This window comes from Lutra lutra, chromosome 11 (genome assembly GCF_902655055.1).
Source record: "Lutra lutra chromosome 11, mLutLut1.2, whole genome shotgun sequence".
Classification (NCBI taxonomy): Eukaryota; Metazoa; Chordata; class Mammalia; order Carnivora; family Mustelidae; genus Lutra; species Lutra lutra.
In genome coordinates, this window is record NC_062288.1 from 80,712,619 (window position 1) to 80,730,035 (window position 17,417).

Below are 17,417 nucleotides of genomic sequence, written 5' to 3' on the forward strand. Positions count from 1 at the left end.
TTTAGTTAAAAAAAGCAGAATGCTCACTGTCATTGACCATGCTTCCCGTGCTGCCTGACTGTTCCCCAGCTGTTCTCTCAACTCTTTGTCTCCAATACAAATTCTTGCTAATTTAACTTAACCCATTAATTCCTTTGTGCTGTATTTCCCACATTCTTTGTCTAGGCCCTAATTATTTTATGCTTGAATCCAGTCAATGAAAATGTGTTGAAATTTGCTGGGAATTTTTCCAATCATCACAGATAAAGAGATTAACACACCATATTCTCTGTTTTCAAGGAATTCTTGACATGGTGGAGAAGGTAGTAGACTTTTAATGAACTACTTTTAGGGAATCTGAGCCATTTGCTGTTGGTACTTGTGCTTCAAACCTGTCCTGACTCTGATCTCATTTATACTACTTTTTCCTGATGAGGGAGTGTTACTCTTACTATGATGTGGGCGGCAGACAACTCCCAGTTCATCATGGGCATCTCAGAAAACTTATTAACTCAAGGGCCAGTGGTCAAGCAGTTGGTCTCTATTTACCCTTATTGGCAAGTCATAAACTATTTTTCCAAAGGGGAATAGTCCTCTGCAGATGATAGCATAGCTTCACCCTAAAATATATTTCTGTGATGTATTTCCCCTATCGGGTCTGGCCAAGACTCCATACAGCATCCCTATCTGCCCAAACATTTCAGACATTACTGGATCTACTGGGTCATAGGACTCAGATGGCAGAATAACTTGTACAGCATCCTGGAACAGTGGTAGAGCTGTATTTTGTTTTGGGCCCATTTAAAATTTGCAGCCTTTCAGGTGTTTCAGTAAATGGTTTGTAGCAATACACTCAAAGTATTTGATGACCCTAAACTACAAAGAGATTATCAGGCCTCTTTTTCAGTACCTGGGCAGGACTTTTAAACTATGGAAGGGCTGTTTCAACATGCCCCAAACTACTGTACTCCTAGGAATTTCACTAGGGTGTCAGACTCTTGAATTTTCATGGAGGTTATCCCCTGCCCCCTAACCTATATGTGACTTACCAGGGTTTCTATTTTGGCTTACCAGGAAGGTCCAATCAGTGTAATACCACTGTATTAGACCAGCATCATATCCTAGGGGATGGATAGGTTATCGAAATGCCTGAAGACTAAATATGACAGAGAGGTAGTAGGTTGAAAGCAAACTACTCTCAGTTGTTTCTCCCAAGTACAGAGGAAAAGATATTCACCAGTTTCATAGCTGTACACCAGGAACCAGGGACTATGTTGATTTATTCTAGTCAAGACTAGCACTGCAACAGGAGTCACCATCTCATTAAATTTATGATAATTCAGTGCAGTTCTAGGGGCTTCCACTTGGCTTTTCCTACTATAATTCCTGCCTTACTCTACAGGTCAGGGAACTACTATGGGGATTAATTTCAATTCTGTTTTCCGGGATTGGAAAAATTGCTACAGTGGATAGAAGTCCTACTGGAGTCGTATGGGGCAGACATGAACCAAAACCTTTAGTCACCTGACTTCCATAAGCCTCTTGTCCTGACTGGTATGGTTTTTTGTCCTCTAAATTAGCTTTAGTTTATACCCAGGGCTCAATAATTCCTTCAAATCTGGGTGTTTCCTTTTCTCAATGCAGTCATATTGGTAAATGTCCATAATCTCTGGAGAAGGCTAAGAAGTTTTATAAGATAATTTGTTGGTAATGGATGAGGGTCCTTCCTCAAGGAATCACAGCCCTACCATCATTCAAGGGGCTTTCTATCTGTAAATGGGTTAAACCTGGGAATTGGTTGAAGGACCAGGACTCTATTGAGATGATTTAAGTTAGATTTCTGTTCACCATTATTCAGTTATTAGAGCTGTTCTGATTATTCAAATAAAGCACAGCTTTTACAGGCTGCTCATATATTTCAGACCTAGAATCACCATAATCAATTAGCCATTGCCAAAGATCACCCCTGGTCAAATTAGTCTGCTTCCTGTTATAGTAATTATACCTTCTTTGACTGACAGTTACAACCTGGAACTTGGTTCATAGTACACTGCAATTGCACTCTCCCACATAGAATTCAGAGAACTTATTTATTTATTTTGTTTTATTTTATTTATTTGAGAGAGAGAGAGCATGGGCAGGAGGAGGAGCAGAGGGGGAGGGAGAAGGATGGGGAAAGAATTTCAAGCAAACTCCTTGTTGAGCATGAAGCCCAATGTGGTGCTTAATCTCCCAACACTGAGATCATGACCTGAGTCAAAACAATGAATCAGATGCTTAAACCACTGAGCCACCTTGTCACTCTGAGAGATAATTATTTTAATAGCAGCATTGCCCACTGTTATTCCTGGCCTTGAGAGAACAGCTGTTACAGAGGTCTTCAAGGATACTGGTGATCCCTTCACTAGTTTACTTCTCAAAGCCTTTATAAAGGAAGTGTCCATCAAACCTTCCTTGGGGACATAGTTTAATTGGTGGGTGAGGAAGTCATGTGCTATAAAGTCATAGCCTTCCAATAACCATTAAATATTTGATGCATTTCTCTGCAGAATACCAGGATAATTTTGGTTTTTCAACTTCAGTCAGCATAAACCACATTTAACTCCAAATTTCAGGCATTGAGCCCATAGTGCCAATTCAAGCTACTTTAGGTAACACATTAAATTCAAAATTTCTCATTATCCCCATACATCAGTAAGTTTGGCTTTGGCCAGTATTTCATTCCTTCTACCTGATTCCAAACTCTTAGAAGACATTATAATAAATATTCCTCAGGTTTTAGTTTGTGTATATTGGCAAAATATTGCAATATTGTGTATGGTACTTCTTATCAGGTCATACTTTATTCTCAAGTGTCCTGGATTTTAATATAGTTATAGATCAGGAGTAGTAGTAAGAAGAAAATTAAGATTTCTTGCATTGGCAACTCTCTTGGGAAAGTCATTACAAGTTCTATAGTCAAGAAGAGTCTAACCTCCTTCTACAGTGAAAATAGGCTACTTCTCCTGGCAAAGGACACAGCAGAATTTGGAAGTTCAAGTTCTGTAACTTACTCAGTTTTCATAGTTTCCACTCTTTCTAATCAGTTCTATAACTTTAACATAAAAAGAGTCTGTGACTGTGAATTCTGTGTACATTATAATTAGCCACCCGCGGGATTGGACTTTGGGTTTATTTTCAGAAATCTCAACCATTTAGCTATAGGATGTGAGGAAGCTTTCTAAGTATTCCCTAGACGTTGACCTGGGAATTTGAAGCTCTAAACTCATCATTTTATTTTCCCAAGTTTTTAGAAGTAACCAACCAACTCCACAGTCTCTATACTCTTTATTTCTATTAAAAACCTAGACTTCTAGAGGCACTTGACTACAGATGACAAAAGGCAATCTCATGGCTCACCCTTAGAGCTGGGAATGGTTTATCCAATCCAAATGACATGACCAAAAGTGAGAGGGCATGACTTTTTTCATGGGAAACAGGGTGCTATTTGTGGAAAAGGGCAAAAATATCCAGCCACCCTGTCCTTTTCAAAGTTGAATATGAAATGTAATGTACTATTGCCATCATGTAGAAGGTCCTTCTCTGAGAGTAAGAATAGCATGGAGCGAGTCAGAAGCTAGGACATGGGATAGGGTAGAGGAGAATGCAAGGAGACCAGGTGCTAGAAAGATGAGGGAGAGACACCAGCAGAAAGAGGAAATTGCAAAACAGCGAGGCTAGAAGTGAAGACAGAGGTTTTGCCTACTTTACAGTTTTGTTTGGAGCTATACCTAATAACAGTTAGGCTAATTACCTCAGGTCCAGTGTAGCATTAATTTTTAAGAATAGATGGACACGATTCTTTTCATACTAAAAGTATTCTGAGATTTGAAAGAGAAGTAGTGTTAGGTCATATAGGCTTAAATGAGAACATGTTCTGCTCTGATATATGAGTGAATTCTTATATTCTGATATCATTTGAGTAATAAGTGATAATACTACTCTATTATATTAATGATTGTTTGCACTCGATTATCACTGTTATACTGGAATGGAATCTGTGTATCTCTCAGGGAGGGTGGGCAGGGTGTCCCACTAAACTTTCTGCTTACCATGTGTTGCAATCATTTCCAAGATACTGAAAGTTTATTTATTTATTTATTTATTTTAATTCAATTAGCCAACACATAGGACATCATTAGTTTCAGATGTACTATGCAACCATTCATCATTTGTATGTAACACCCAATGCTCATCACATCACGTGCCCTCCTGATAATGAAAGTTCAAAAGTATTTCCCCAAAGGTGTTATCTTGATTCTGAAAACGATTTAAGATCCTTAGATTTAGGACAGATTTCATGGGCTTCCCATAACTCAAGTTACATGATTTTGGGTGGCCTCATACAAAATGCCCCGGAAGCGGCAAGTGCTAACCACTCTTCCTGCCACTCCCAAAACCTTGGGCATTTGCTATGAAGTCTTAGAATAGGGCTTTTTTGATGCTTGTGTAGACTTAAATTGGATGAGCTGTGGAACAGAAGCATCTGGCTTTAACTTCTGTTTTTCTGAAGTTTTACCAGAGGAATTTTTATAATGATTCTGTTTAACCTCATTTCCATTTATCAGTGTCAGCCTCTTCTGTGGGAGTCTTAAGTTTACCTTCTGTGACCTGCCGGTTATTAGCAGAGCTAAAAATATATAAATACCTTTCTAGGCTTTAATGTCAGTTGATATCATCAAGAAATAAACCATACACACAAGCTCTTAAATGCTCAAATTCCCATCATGCTTAATTTTCAGATTTGCCCAGATAAATTCAGTCACATTGTATGTTTTTTTTTTTAAAGAAGCAACTCTAATATGTTGCCATTTCAAACTGTCTTTGCAATTTAATATATTTTTTTGTTGTAGAAAATTGTGAAGGTACTTGAACTTTAGGCCAAGAGGTTTGTATTTAACTTAGTATGGATTAGAACCATAAAATACAATAAAACACTATAAAGATAAAATAATACTAAATATAATTTCATCTTTTCTGTATTAAGAAATCCTTTGGACCTTTAAACAGACTGCTCTCTGCCCATTAATATCCATTCTCTTTTTCTATAGTAATGGGTTTTCAGTGGACCATATTGACCAACCAACCAACCTCCTTTATATTGAAAAGTGGCCATGTGTTTTAGCCCTTACCAGGATATAGCCTAAAAGGGGCGGAGCTTTCCCTTTGGCCTCTTCCTTCATCCCGTTACGATGAAGCATAGAACATGTGCCAAGCTGCTCCAGCAGGGCAAGAGAAGCAACAAGAGAAATGGGAACATCCAGGCCACTTGTAATATACCTATTACAGGAGAAAGAAATACAATTCTATTTTATCTGAGCCATTTTTAACTCGGTTACCAGTAATAGCAGTTAAACCTGCATCATAACTAATTGAGTCTGGTTTTACACATGTAACTGTTCTTTACAGTGGAATATCCCTTGTGAAGAACAATTCAAAGTATAAATACAATAGCTTTGGTAGACAGCAAATAACCTCTCATGATACTGCCTGTTTCTGCGTGTCACTTACAGCAGTGACAACCAGTTTGGGTGCATGTACGCTGCATGATTTCCCCACACAGTTTCCCTAAGCCCTTTTATTTTTGTACTAACTTTGTAATACTTGCCATATCCACATCCATTTTTAATATTACTTATTGATCATATTCCTTAACTTGGCTTTCTATAACTAGTATGAGTAGAAATTGATACGATTTGGAGTAAGCAGAAGACATTTATAAAAGTGCATTGAAAACAATAAACAAATTATAGCAAATCCTACTGCCTGCCAAAGACCCGTGGCCTGAGGTCTGATCTCTATTTACTTAAAGAGATCAGTTTATTTTATTTTTTTAATTTATTATTTTTTTATTTGACAGAGAGAGAAAGAGTGCACAAGCAGGGGGAATGGCAGAGGGAGGGGGAGAATCGGGCTCTCTGCTGAGCAGGGAGCCTGATGTGGGGTTCAGTCCCAGGTCTCTGGGATGGTGACCTGAGCAGAAGGCAGACAATTAACAGACTGAGCCAGGTGCCCCAAGTGATCAGTTTGTTTAAAGTATGTTTAAGATACTAACAAGAGGTTGAGACTTCCTCTTTGGTATAATCAATGGAAAGATATTTGGAAAGGGAAGATCTTTATCTATATGTGATTAATTTTTTTTATAATGCTGCAGGAAACTTGAAATCATTCAGGAGTACCAGTCTTGCATATCGGAAAATGCTGCTCTTTGATTCTGTTTTTTTTTAAAATATAAATAAATGAAAGATAGTAATGATCAGAAAAAATAGTGGGTGGTGAGTGTCAGCTGTATCCCACACATAGCACAGTTTTACTGTGATCCTATGTAGTCCTTCACTCTGGAAGTAGATGGGAAGATAGGTAACTACCTAAACACTAGCAGTCCTTGTTACTTGTATCTTCTCAAATTTTTGTCTGGAATTAGACATTAAACAATTTTTTTTAAAGATTTTATTTATTTATTTGAGAGAGAATGAGTGAGAGAGAGCATGAGAGAGGAGAAGGTCAGAGGGAGAAGCAGACTCCCCAAGGAGCTGGGAGCCTGATGCGGGACTCAATCCTGGAAGTCTGGGATCATGACCTGAGCCGAAGGCAGTCGCTCAACCAACTGAGCCACCCAGGCACCCGACATTAAACAATTTTAAGAAGTAACTTCATTTTCCCCAATATGTGTTTGTAAGAATAAATTCGTGACCTCATTCCGGTATAAACCTGAAATGGACATCAGGATCTAACTGGTTAAACATGAATGGACATGTAATCTTGGACATGAAAATAATAAGCATCATTAAAGAACAAGATAAAAAGAGAGTAGCTCATTTTACAAGCAAATACAGATTTGTTTAGTTTGAATGGTTTCTGATTACAGAGCAATTGTTCCAAACCTCTGAGGTTCTTGTTTGGAAACCTCAGGCTACTCACGTGTTGGCTTACTGACCACATCAACTTGGTTAAGCTGGAATTACTTTTCCTACAATCTGCTTTCTTACATGATTTTAGGTTAGAGCTGGACAGAAAAGGAACTTTTGCAAGGCTTGGAAGGCAAAAATGGAGCAGTTATCTCCCTCCATCATTTCCTGAGGCGGCTGTCATAAAGCACCCTAGACTTAGTGGCTATAAACACCAGGAATTTATTCTCTGAGTTCTGGAGGTCAGAAGTCCGATATCAGTCTCACTGAGCTGAAACCAAGGTGTCAGCTGGGCTGTGCTCTCTGGAGGTTCTAGAAGATTCTGTTCCCCTTCTTCCAGCTTCTGGTGGCTGCTGGCCTCCTTTCCTCTAGATGTGGCACCATCACTCCAGCCTCTGCCTCTACAGTCACATTGCCTCCTCCCCTACCACGGGGGGCACGTCTCCCTTCGCCTCTCTCTTCTAAGACATTTATGGTTAGATTTCAGGCCCCCCTGGGTAATCCGGGATCATCTCTCCATGTCAAGATCCTTCATTTAATCACATCTGAAAAGACCTTTTTTCCTTATCGGGTAGTATTTGCAGGTTTCAGGGACTGAGACCTGATATTCTTAGGTGGCTATTACCATGATATTCAATTCTTTCTTCTATGCAACTAATAGATTTTTCAGCCGTGTCCATTCTGTTCCTTGCTGATTCTAAGCTATTGGTTAGTTCTGAAATAATGTGTTTTTTTTTTTCAATTTGTTTCTTTATAGCTGTTTATATAGCTGCTTTATCTTCTTCTCCTTAAGTTTATGTTTTATTGAATTCCAATCCATATTCTATTTTTCTATGGCTCAAATCACTCTTGGAAGATTTTCTTTCCCTTGGATAATGCCTTCTTCTGTAGCACCAAAGCATCTCTGCATGCTTTGCTCTCATCCTTCTCTGTTTTCTTATTTTTTCCTTTATGGTTGTTTTTGCCTTTTTTTCCTCAGCTTGCTCATGTTTGATGTGGCTGTATCTAGACATTCTCAAGGTTTTGATGTTAAGTGATTGAATTCTTTTGAGCAGGCTTAACTTTATCTAAGACTTATCATCTGCTTAAAAAGTGGGGATTACATTTTATTCACCTTTCTGAAAAATGAAGTGTGTGTGAGAGCTGGAACTAGAGTATCCTTCCTCACTGGACTTCAGTGCTGACTCATTTAATATTTTGTTAATGGCCCTCTCCAGTCTTTATAGGATCTATACCATCTAGTGCAAGGTATGCTGTATTTTTAAGAGACAATGGTTTAAGGCTTTATATTGGTCCTCTATTTTAGGATTAACCCCTGCACAATGGTAATCCTTAACAACATATTCTGCCTCTGATGAGCTTCTAAAAACATGGAAAAACATATTGCTTTCTACTCATAAGGCTTTCCCCTGCTTCCTACTCACCTTATAGTACATTTCTCTCCACATTGATAGTATTAGTGAGACATTAAGGATTTTGATTCACCTTTTCCTTTAATACTCCTTGGGATTTCAGAGCCATGTACAAAAGCCCCAGAATTTTCTATTTTTTTCTTTGATTGCAATATATTTGTTATTTTGGATTATTGTTTATTTCATTTGTGCTTGGGAGAGGGAGAGCTTGTAATCCAGTTTTGCTTTGTCCCCACTGAAAAGACATTTGACAACACGTTTGAAATAGTGTGATCAATCTGAAACTGATTTAGGAGAAAACAATGGAGATAATAAAGCATTTCAATTTTGACAGTTAAGAAACACCTAAAAATTGTCATTTAAGAAGAACAAAAGATCTTTACTTACAGAAGACTCAGACACAATCAGCCGTAATTAAAAGCCTTCTTTTGAAAGAATGAATAGGCCTAGTGTGTGTGACCCCAGAGGTAGGAGAAATATCAGAGGGATGGAAATCACAGAGCATCTGATTTCAGATGGATACAGGAAAGAATCTTCAGAAATAAGAGATGCCTACTCCTGGGCCTTAGCTCTTGTTTTTCACCTTCTTTTCAAATTTTCTTTCCCTGTGATGTCTGTGGAAGGCACTACATTATTCTTGCCAATCCACGGGGATTTCTAGATCTTCCCATCATTATTTTTCTCTCTCCCACTTCTGATCTCCCACGGCACTGTTGAACTATTAAAGTATACATAAAAGCAAGTATGGTTTTGTAATTACTTGTATTTTGTTTCGCACTTAAAATATTTGACCCATCTTAGTCCATAGTACAGCAATTTTGACTGAATTAACTTAGAAAATGTATTTTTAAATATATTTATCTCTACAAATGATTAAATTGGTTTGCTCTAACACAGTTGTCCTGCTACTAGAAATTAAATTTATTGATTAGCCTCTTTACCCATTATAGTAAGTCTTTAATAAAAAGTTTCTTACCTGGTTATTACTCTACTTTTGTAAAAATTTATTATTTAGAATTTTCATAAGAAAATTGGACATAGAACAATCAAGCAATCTGTTGGGTATGATCATCAAATTAAAAAAAAAGGTAAAACCTTACAGGATGTATAATATTGAGTACAAATAAATATTTAGCAATATTGTAGTCCTTAGTTTTTGGTGTTCTAATAGATTGCAAATCTCATCTTTGCTTAAATTTAGAGGATTTTAACACGTTCTATAAGAGCATATTATAGAAAGGGACCAATTTGAATGCCTTTTTATCCCACTATCAGTCTTCATAATTAATGAAGTCTTTCATTATTTAAATAAATATGCTAAAACCATTTGTCTGGATTAGCTACATATTAAGTTAAATTATTAATACTTCTGAGTGGGCAGGATTTAAGAATTTATGTGTGCTATAACTTTTTAAGTGTTACTAATATATTTTTTCAATAATGTCCTTAGCCATGATTTTGCTTCCTATCTCCTAAGACATTTGATACTGTTGAAACAAAAGCCTTTCTAATGGATTATCCTACTTTTGCTTTAACTAACTGAAAGCACTGAGTAGATATTTTAACAATCCAATTTACTCACTTTCTTGTTTATTTTGTATTTACCACTGATCCTATTTCTTTCTCTCCTCATTAGCACCCTCTCTTACTCTTTCTTCCCCGTTGATCCCTAAGGTTATTAGAGGTTATTTGCGGAAATCCTCTTCTCCTCCTTCTTCCTCTCCTCCTCTCTCTCCATCTCCTCTACCTGCTTCTCCCCCTCTTTTTTCTTTATCCCACTTTTGCTGAGAGGAAGCAGAACTGAACGGATTTCCCAAAATTCCTGTTGTGTTTCTTGACATTTTTTTTCCATTTTATTTAAATGTTGTACTTCTGGGGTGCCTGGGTGGCTCAGTCAGTTAAGTGGCTGCCTTCAGTTTAGGTCATGATCCCAGGACCCTGGGATCAAGCCCCGCATCGGGCTCTCTGCTCAGTGGGGAATCTGCTTCTCCCTTTGCCTCTGCTGCTCCCCCTGCTTGTTCTGTCAAATAAGTAAATAAAATCTTAAAAATAAAAATAAAAACAGTATTTCTATATTGATTTACAACTTGCATATCTCTTGTTACTGGGGAATGGGGAGGGGAGGGAAGATAAGAGAAAAGAAGTGGAGGGAATAAGAAAAGAAAAGGGATAAATATGGAAATGTGAAGGGAAAAGAAGGAAAGTTTGGAGTGGTGTTACAAGGCAGACAAAGATTATGTTTAAAGTGAGATTCAAGAGTTGTGGTAAAATATTGGTGGAAGAATCAAGATAAGGTTGGTAATATCCCCATCCCAACCCGGTTCTTTGTAGATTTTCTTTTATTATTTTAATCTCTATCACATTTAGTTTTCTGTCTCTAACATTTTTATTTTATAAAATTAAAACATTTTAATACCCCTGACAAATTTAAAAAACAAACAAACCCAATTTGTCATCCTCCAAAAGTTCTCTAAATCTAAGTATGTGGCCTAAATCTCCCATGCTTATGCTGGTCCCTGTGCCCAGTGCTCCCTACTATACATGCACAAACTGCTCTGCCCGTAGACGCTGCTAGATAGAATTAACTTAATTGCTTTTCAGTCTTTTTATTTTCTTTGGTAACTTTTTTTTTAAGATTTTTTTTTTAATTTATTTGACAGATAGTGAGTGAGCACAAGCAGGGGGAGTGGCAGGCAAAGGGAGAGGGAGAAGCAGGTTCCTTGCAGAGGAAGGAGTCTAATGCAGGGCTCAATCCCAGGATGTTGGGATCGTGACCTGAGCCCAAGGCAGACGTTTAAACCGACTGAGCCGCCCAGGTGACCCTTCTTTAGTACCTTTAAACACAGTCTTAACTGTAGATTATTATTACATACAGCTTTATAAGACAGAATTTAATATTCCTTTTTTTTTATGTGACCAGACATCCCTTCCCCCACTTCTGATTATAAGGTAAAAGTGGTTTTCTTAATACAAATCAGTATTTCTAAAATTTCTTTGTGGATTAGAGTTGGCTAATACAGTTTAAGTCAGTAGCATTCCTTTTTTCTTCTTTCCTTTTTCTTCCTTCCTTCCTCCCTTCATTGCTTGCTTCCTTCCTTCCTTCCTTCCTTCTTTCCCTTGGATAATTTTTCTCCAACACAGTGGAAATCTTCCTAGTCCCTCAGCACAAAGGAAGTAGGTGGTATTTCTTGAGGGAGAGGCTGTAGCAACTTCTAGTGTTTATACATCAAGACCTTCCACTGTATATAAATACAAGCTGTGCTCCATGTAAAAACAAGGATCTTTCCCTGATCTTAGGGTTGTTTATTTTAACAATTCACCATGTATGGGTTTTTAGATACGAGTGAAAACTTCAGTCATGAATACTCATACTTTAGCCGACACTGTAGCCCTGCCCTTAGCTTATAATGGTTTTTGCCCCTCTCACCCCCAACTCTCCCCCATATAGGTGGGAAGAGAGGATGAGGAAGACTGTTTTCCACCAAAAATGCAAATATTGAAACTAAATTATAAAGCATATATGCAAAGTATTGATAATACCGTACAGGTGTAATCTGAAACAAAATTTAAAGGAGTGAACCATAACAGTTGAAATTAGTAAGGTTAGAAAATGCTGTTGTATTATAATATTCCTGCTGCAATGTGAGTTAGGTTAGAAGTAAGGTTAGAAAATGCTGTTGTATTATAATATTCCTGCTGCAATGTGAAAAAGCAAATTTCAGCTGGAGAATAAAAATCTCAAACACCAGAGTAGAAGCTAATCCCAGCTTTCACATATAAAATATTTATGTGTTAGTAAAAGACAAATCCTTATCTGCCCTTTCCTCTCAGCCTTCCCTGTCCCCACAATGTTTTATCTGTGAAATTTTTTTCTAAGAATGGAAGAAACTAAAGTCCTAGAAAAATCTTTCTAATATGGGTTGTTTCCTTAAACTATCCATTCTGTAAGACCCTTAGGTTTGTGGAGATTGTGTTTCATGCGGATCAACCTGTAACATGAGCAACAGCGTAGACAGCCTACCATGTGCTCTTATGGGGCAAACAGTGGCATTCAATGTCACAGCTCCCCTTAAAGAATAGCTTACAGGGAGTGGAACGAGGGATGAATGGAACTTCTATTGTTTCTCTGGCCAACATCAGCCCAGACTACAGGAAAAGCAGCTTAGAAAAGGGGATTGTAATTCAACACAGATATGTCAAAACTCTATTTAACCTGCTATCAAATCATGAACATGGGGGATCTTAGTTTGTATCTCTAGATGGGGAAGCATAGAATAGGATGGCAGAGCCAGTAGCCTTAAAGGTTAGGGAAGGGTAGAGATGAAAAGTTATGGAGAAACACAGCGAATGTTTAGAAATCAAAAAAAGCTGCCATATGCAGGCCAGTTTATTTTTCTGAGGTGTGTTTTCAAGAAGAACCAAAAACCTAAAAAGAATTGACAGTTGTGGAGGAGGTGATTGTATGTTCTCATTATGTGTAAGAGCAAGAAAAGGGATGAAAACTTTCAGAAGCCTGAAGAGAATGGGAAGAGATATATGGCAGGGGAGCTTGGGGATTAAGTATGGTCAAGAGGACTTTTTTTTCTTATTTTTTCTCTATCTGTCCCAAGTTTTTTTTTTTTCCTCTTTCTGGTTATGTAAACAATATCTACTCATTGTTGAAAATTTGGAAAATAGAGAAATGTTAGAGAATACGTAAGTCAATACATAAATACAAAATAAAATCACTTACAATCTACCAATCAGGCAACCGATACCATCATGAACAGTTTGGTGCATTTCCCTCTCTTTTTTCTTTGGCTTTTACATTTTGAGATGTAGTTATAGCTTTTATCCAAGTTACACATGCAAAAGACTTTGAGAAAACAAGAGTTCTATAAAGATTGTTAGGAAAAGTGACACTTTCAAGCTTTTTTTTGGGGGGGGGGTTAATTTTTTTAATTTTATTTTTTATAAACATATATTTTTATCCCCAGGGGTACAGGTCTGTGAACACCAGGTTTACACACTTCACAGCACTCACCATAGCACATACCCTCCCCAATGTCCATAACCCCACCCTCCCTCTCCCAACCCCCCTCCCCCCATCAACCCTCAGTTTGTTTTGTGAGATTAAGAGTCACTTATGGTTTGTCTCCCTCCCAATCCCATCTTGTTTCATTTACTCTTCTCCTACCCCCTTAACCCCCCATGTTGCATCTCCTCTCCCTCATATCAGGGAGATCATATGATAGTTGTCTTTCTCTGATTGACTTATTTCGCTAAGCATGATACCCTCTAGTTCCATCCACGTCGTCGCAAATGGCAAGATTTCATTTCTTTTGATGGCTGCATAGTATTCCATTGTGTATATATACCACATCTTCTTTTTTTTTTTTAGATTTATTTATTTATTTATTTTTAATTATATTTTTTATAAACATATAATATATTTTTATCCCCAGGGGTACAGGTCTGTGAATCGCCAGGTTTACACCAGGTTTACACACTTCACAGCACTCACCATAGCACATACCCTCCCCAATGTCCATAATCCCACCCCCCCTCCCAACCTCCCTCCCCCCATCAACCCTCAGTTTGTTTTGTGAGATTAAGAGTCACTTATGGTTTGTCTCCCTCCCAATTCCATCTTGTTTCACTTACTCTTCTCCTACCCCCTTAACCCCCCATGTTGCATCTCCTCTCCCTCATATCAGGGAGATCATATGATAGTTGTCTTTCTCCGATTGACTTATTTCGCTAAGCATGATACCCTCTAGTTCCATCCACGTCGTCGCAAATGGCAAGATTTCATTTCTTTTGATGGCTGCATAGTATTCCATTGTGTATATATACCACATCTTCTTTATCCATTCGTCTGTTGATGGACATCTAGGTTCTTTCCATAGTTTGGCTATTGTAGACATTGCTGCTATAAACATTCGGGTGCACGTGCCCCTTCGGATCACTACGTTTGTATCTTTAGGGTAAATACCCAGCAGTGCAATTGCTGGGTCATAGGGTAGTTCTATTTTCAACATTTTGAGGAACCTCCATGCTGTTTTCCAGAGTGGTTGCACCAGTTTGCATTCCCACCAACAGTACAGGAATTCAGTAAAGTGTCAGGATATAAAATCAATACATAGAAATCAGTTGCATTTCTCTACACCAACAAGACAGAAGAAAGAGAAATTAAGGAGTCAATCCCATTTACAATTGCACCCAAAACTATAAGATACCTAGGAATAAACCTAACCAAAGAGACTAAGAATCTATACACAGAAAACTATAAAGTACTCATGAAAGAAATTGAGGAAGACACAAAGAAATGGAAAAATGTTCCATGCCCCTGGATTGGAAGAATAAATATTGTGAAAATGTCTATGCTACCTAAAGCAATCTACACATTTAATGCAATTCCTATCAAAGTACCATCCATTTTTTTTTCAAAGAAATGGAACAAATAATCCTAAAATTTATATGGAACCAGAAAAGACCTCGAATAGCCAAAGGAATATTGAAAAAGAAAGCCAAAGTTGGTGGCATCACAATTCCGGACTTCAAGCTCTATTACAAAGCTGTCAGCATCAAGACAGTATGGTACTGGCACAAAAACAGACACATAGATCAATGGAACAGAATAGAGAGCCCAGAAATAGACCCTCAACTCTATGGACACTTTCAAGTTTTAATGGATTTTTTTGACATTTACTCCCATTCCTCTAAGTAACATGCTTATTTTGTCTCCCCCTACCTGCCCGCCACCCAGTTTTAGGTATTATCTTAACTTGAGAAAAATGGAGACTGGCTGTTGCTAAAACATAGTTTTAAAAAGGTAAGACCATGATTCTCCTGCAGTCTTAAAGTGAACACATGTCAAAGTTGGTGGTTTAAAACAATTCCATTTACTATTTCTCATGATTCTGTGGGTTGACTGGGCAGTTCCTGGGTTCTAAGAGGGCAAGAGCAGAGGCCTTGAGGCTCCCTTGACACACTCTCAAAGTACTTCACCAGCCTTCCCAGATTCAAGGGGGTAGAGAAATGCACTCCCTTGATGAGAGGAGAAGCAATAACCCCCTTGCAAAGGGGGTGGCCACAAAGAACAGGGATTTACTAAGGGAGGTTCACCACAAAGTCCTTTCAAATTTTTGTTTCCCCCATGTTACTGTTATTTCTCTGCCTTTCCTATTAGAAGATTTCTTCAACTATCTGGAGATGCTATTTAATTCAAGACTGTTCATATGCTCTATTTATTAAAGAATATGGCGCCAAAAGGCTGATGGAAGGCTCTGTGCACAGCTGGCATGAGTTGAAGGTGGGATTCACTGCTGGGTGATCTGGCTTGACATTTGTTTAGGGAGCCCCTAGTAGTTGACTTCCCCAGGAAACTGTTCCTAATCTCCTGCCTGAAAAGGTATAATTCAGCTGCTGGCATTCTTGGCATTCTCTATCCTGAGTCCTGGCAGAAGACACTTTTCAGTAGGGTACTCTAAGTTCTGCCAGTCCCCCCACTTCCTGTGTCCTCTGTTCCAGCCTCCCTAGAGAATAAGCCTCAGGCTTTGCCAGGGCAGGCAGAGGAACTGGGGATGCCATTACTCTCTTAACAGACTTCAGCAATGCCTCCTGTTTTTACTCCATTTCCGCTCCCACTTCCAGAGGTGCCTGGCGCCTTCATTTCTTTCATGGGTTACATGGTGTAAATTGGTTTGCTTCTTGGTTTTCCATATTTTCAGTTTAGGATTTGACTTTCTCAGTAATGCTGAGTCAGTGACCAAACGTCTGCTTTCTTGCTTACAAAATCTTGTTCTTGTCTTTTCTCCCTTTCTCTTTGTCTGTGAGGGTTTATGCTCCCTCCTTTGTCATCATGTAGCATGGTTTCAGGTGGGACTGCTGTGTACATTCAATGCAGTCAGAAAACTCTGCTTTATGTGTACTGTACATATGTATTATGTATTAATTCACTGTGTATTTTTTTAAAGCTTATTTCCTCATAAGCTGGGCCATGTGAAGGGCTTGTGGTTACAAGGACCTTTTTGGAAACCATAGGGCTGCTATACCCATGGTTTCCACTGAAGAATCTTTAGGTTACATGAAGCCATGTTTTAAGCCACAACCCTAGCCCATGACTGATTGAAACAAGGATGAGCATCTGACCTAAAAGAGCCAAATCTGGGGGGTTAAGTCATGGCCTTGGAAGTGGGCACAAGTGCTCTGTCATGTGTGGGTTGTTCCCTATTAAACAGTGACTGTCATTTTTCTAAGGGAGTTGGTATTGGTCATATGCACAGAGAAAAGGGGGGAAATCTATTATTAGTAAAAACAAGAGTATTAAGTTTGGGGATTAGCTGAGTCAACATCATATCAGAACACTGAACTAGGGAACAAAGATGTCACTGCTGAATAGGAACAAAAAATTGAGGTCCCTAGAATTGCTTTGCACTAACATTCCAGCACTCTGTGAGGCCTGGTTATGGGATAAGCGATACTGTTTACTATTTAGTTTACTCCTGGTATATTTATGAAACAAACCCAAATTAGTCAGCATAAACTAATCATAGTTCCTTTCCTTGTGCTTTCTGAATATGGCTAGTTCCCCCGAACCCTGGGCAGTGGTGAATACACAGCTACTCTTATTGTGCTGATAATGATCCTGGAAGACGGGGTTTCTGGAAATAGCATTCTTGTCTCATATGGGTTAGGACGAGTACACTCTGTTAAGGGTGTGTGAATAGAAAAAAAACCGGCATCATAATTGAAATATAGTTTCTAATTCTCATCTCCCTACCAGCTACTTAAATTCCTGAATTAAGTCACCTACTCTCTACTCCTATTATTTTTTCTTTCTCTGCAGAGGGCTTTGTACTAGAGGACTCAAAGATCTCTCCTTGCTCTCAAAGCCTGTACCAACACATCCGTGCCATCAATTCTTTCAAGATCTCGGAGACAGAGATTTACACAGTTCATCTCATATAGTCAGTGCATTTCATGACGATCCCAAAACAACGCTTGCTCCACTCCTTTCTTTTTTTCTTTTTTTAATATTTTATTTATTTATTTGACAGACCGAGATCACAAGCAGGCAGAGAGAGAGGAGGAAGCA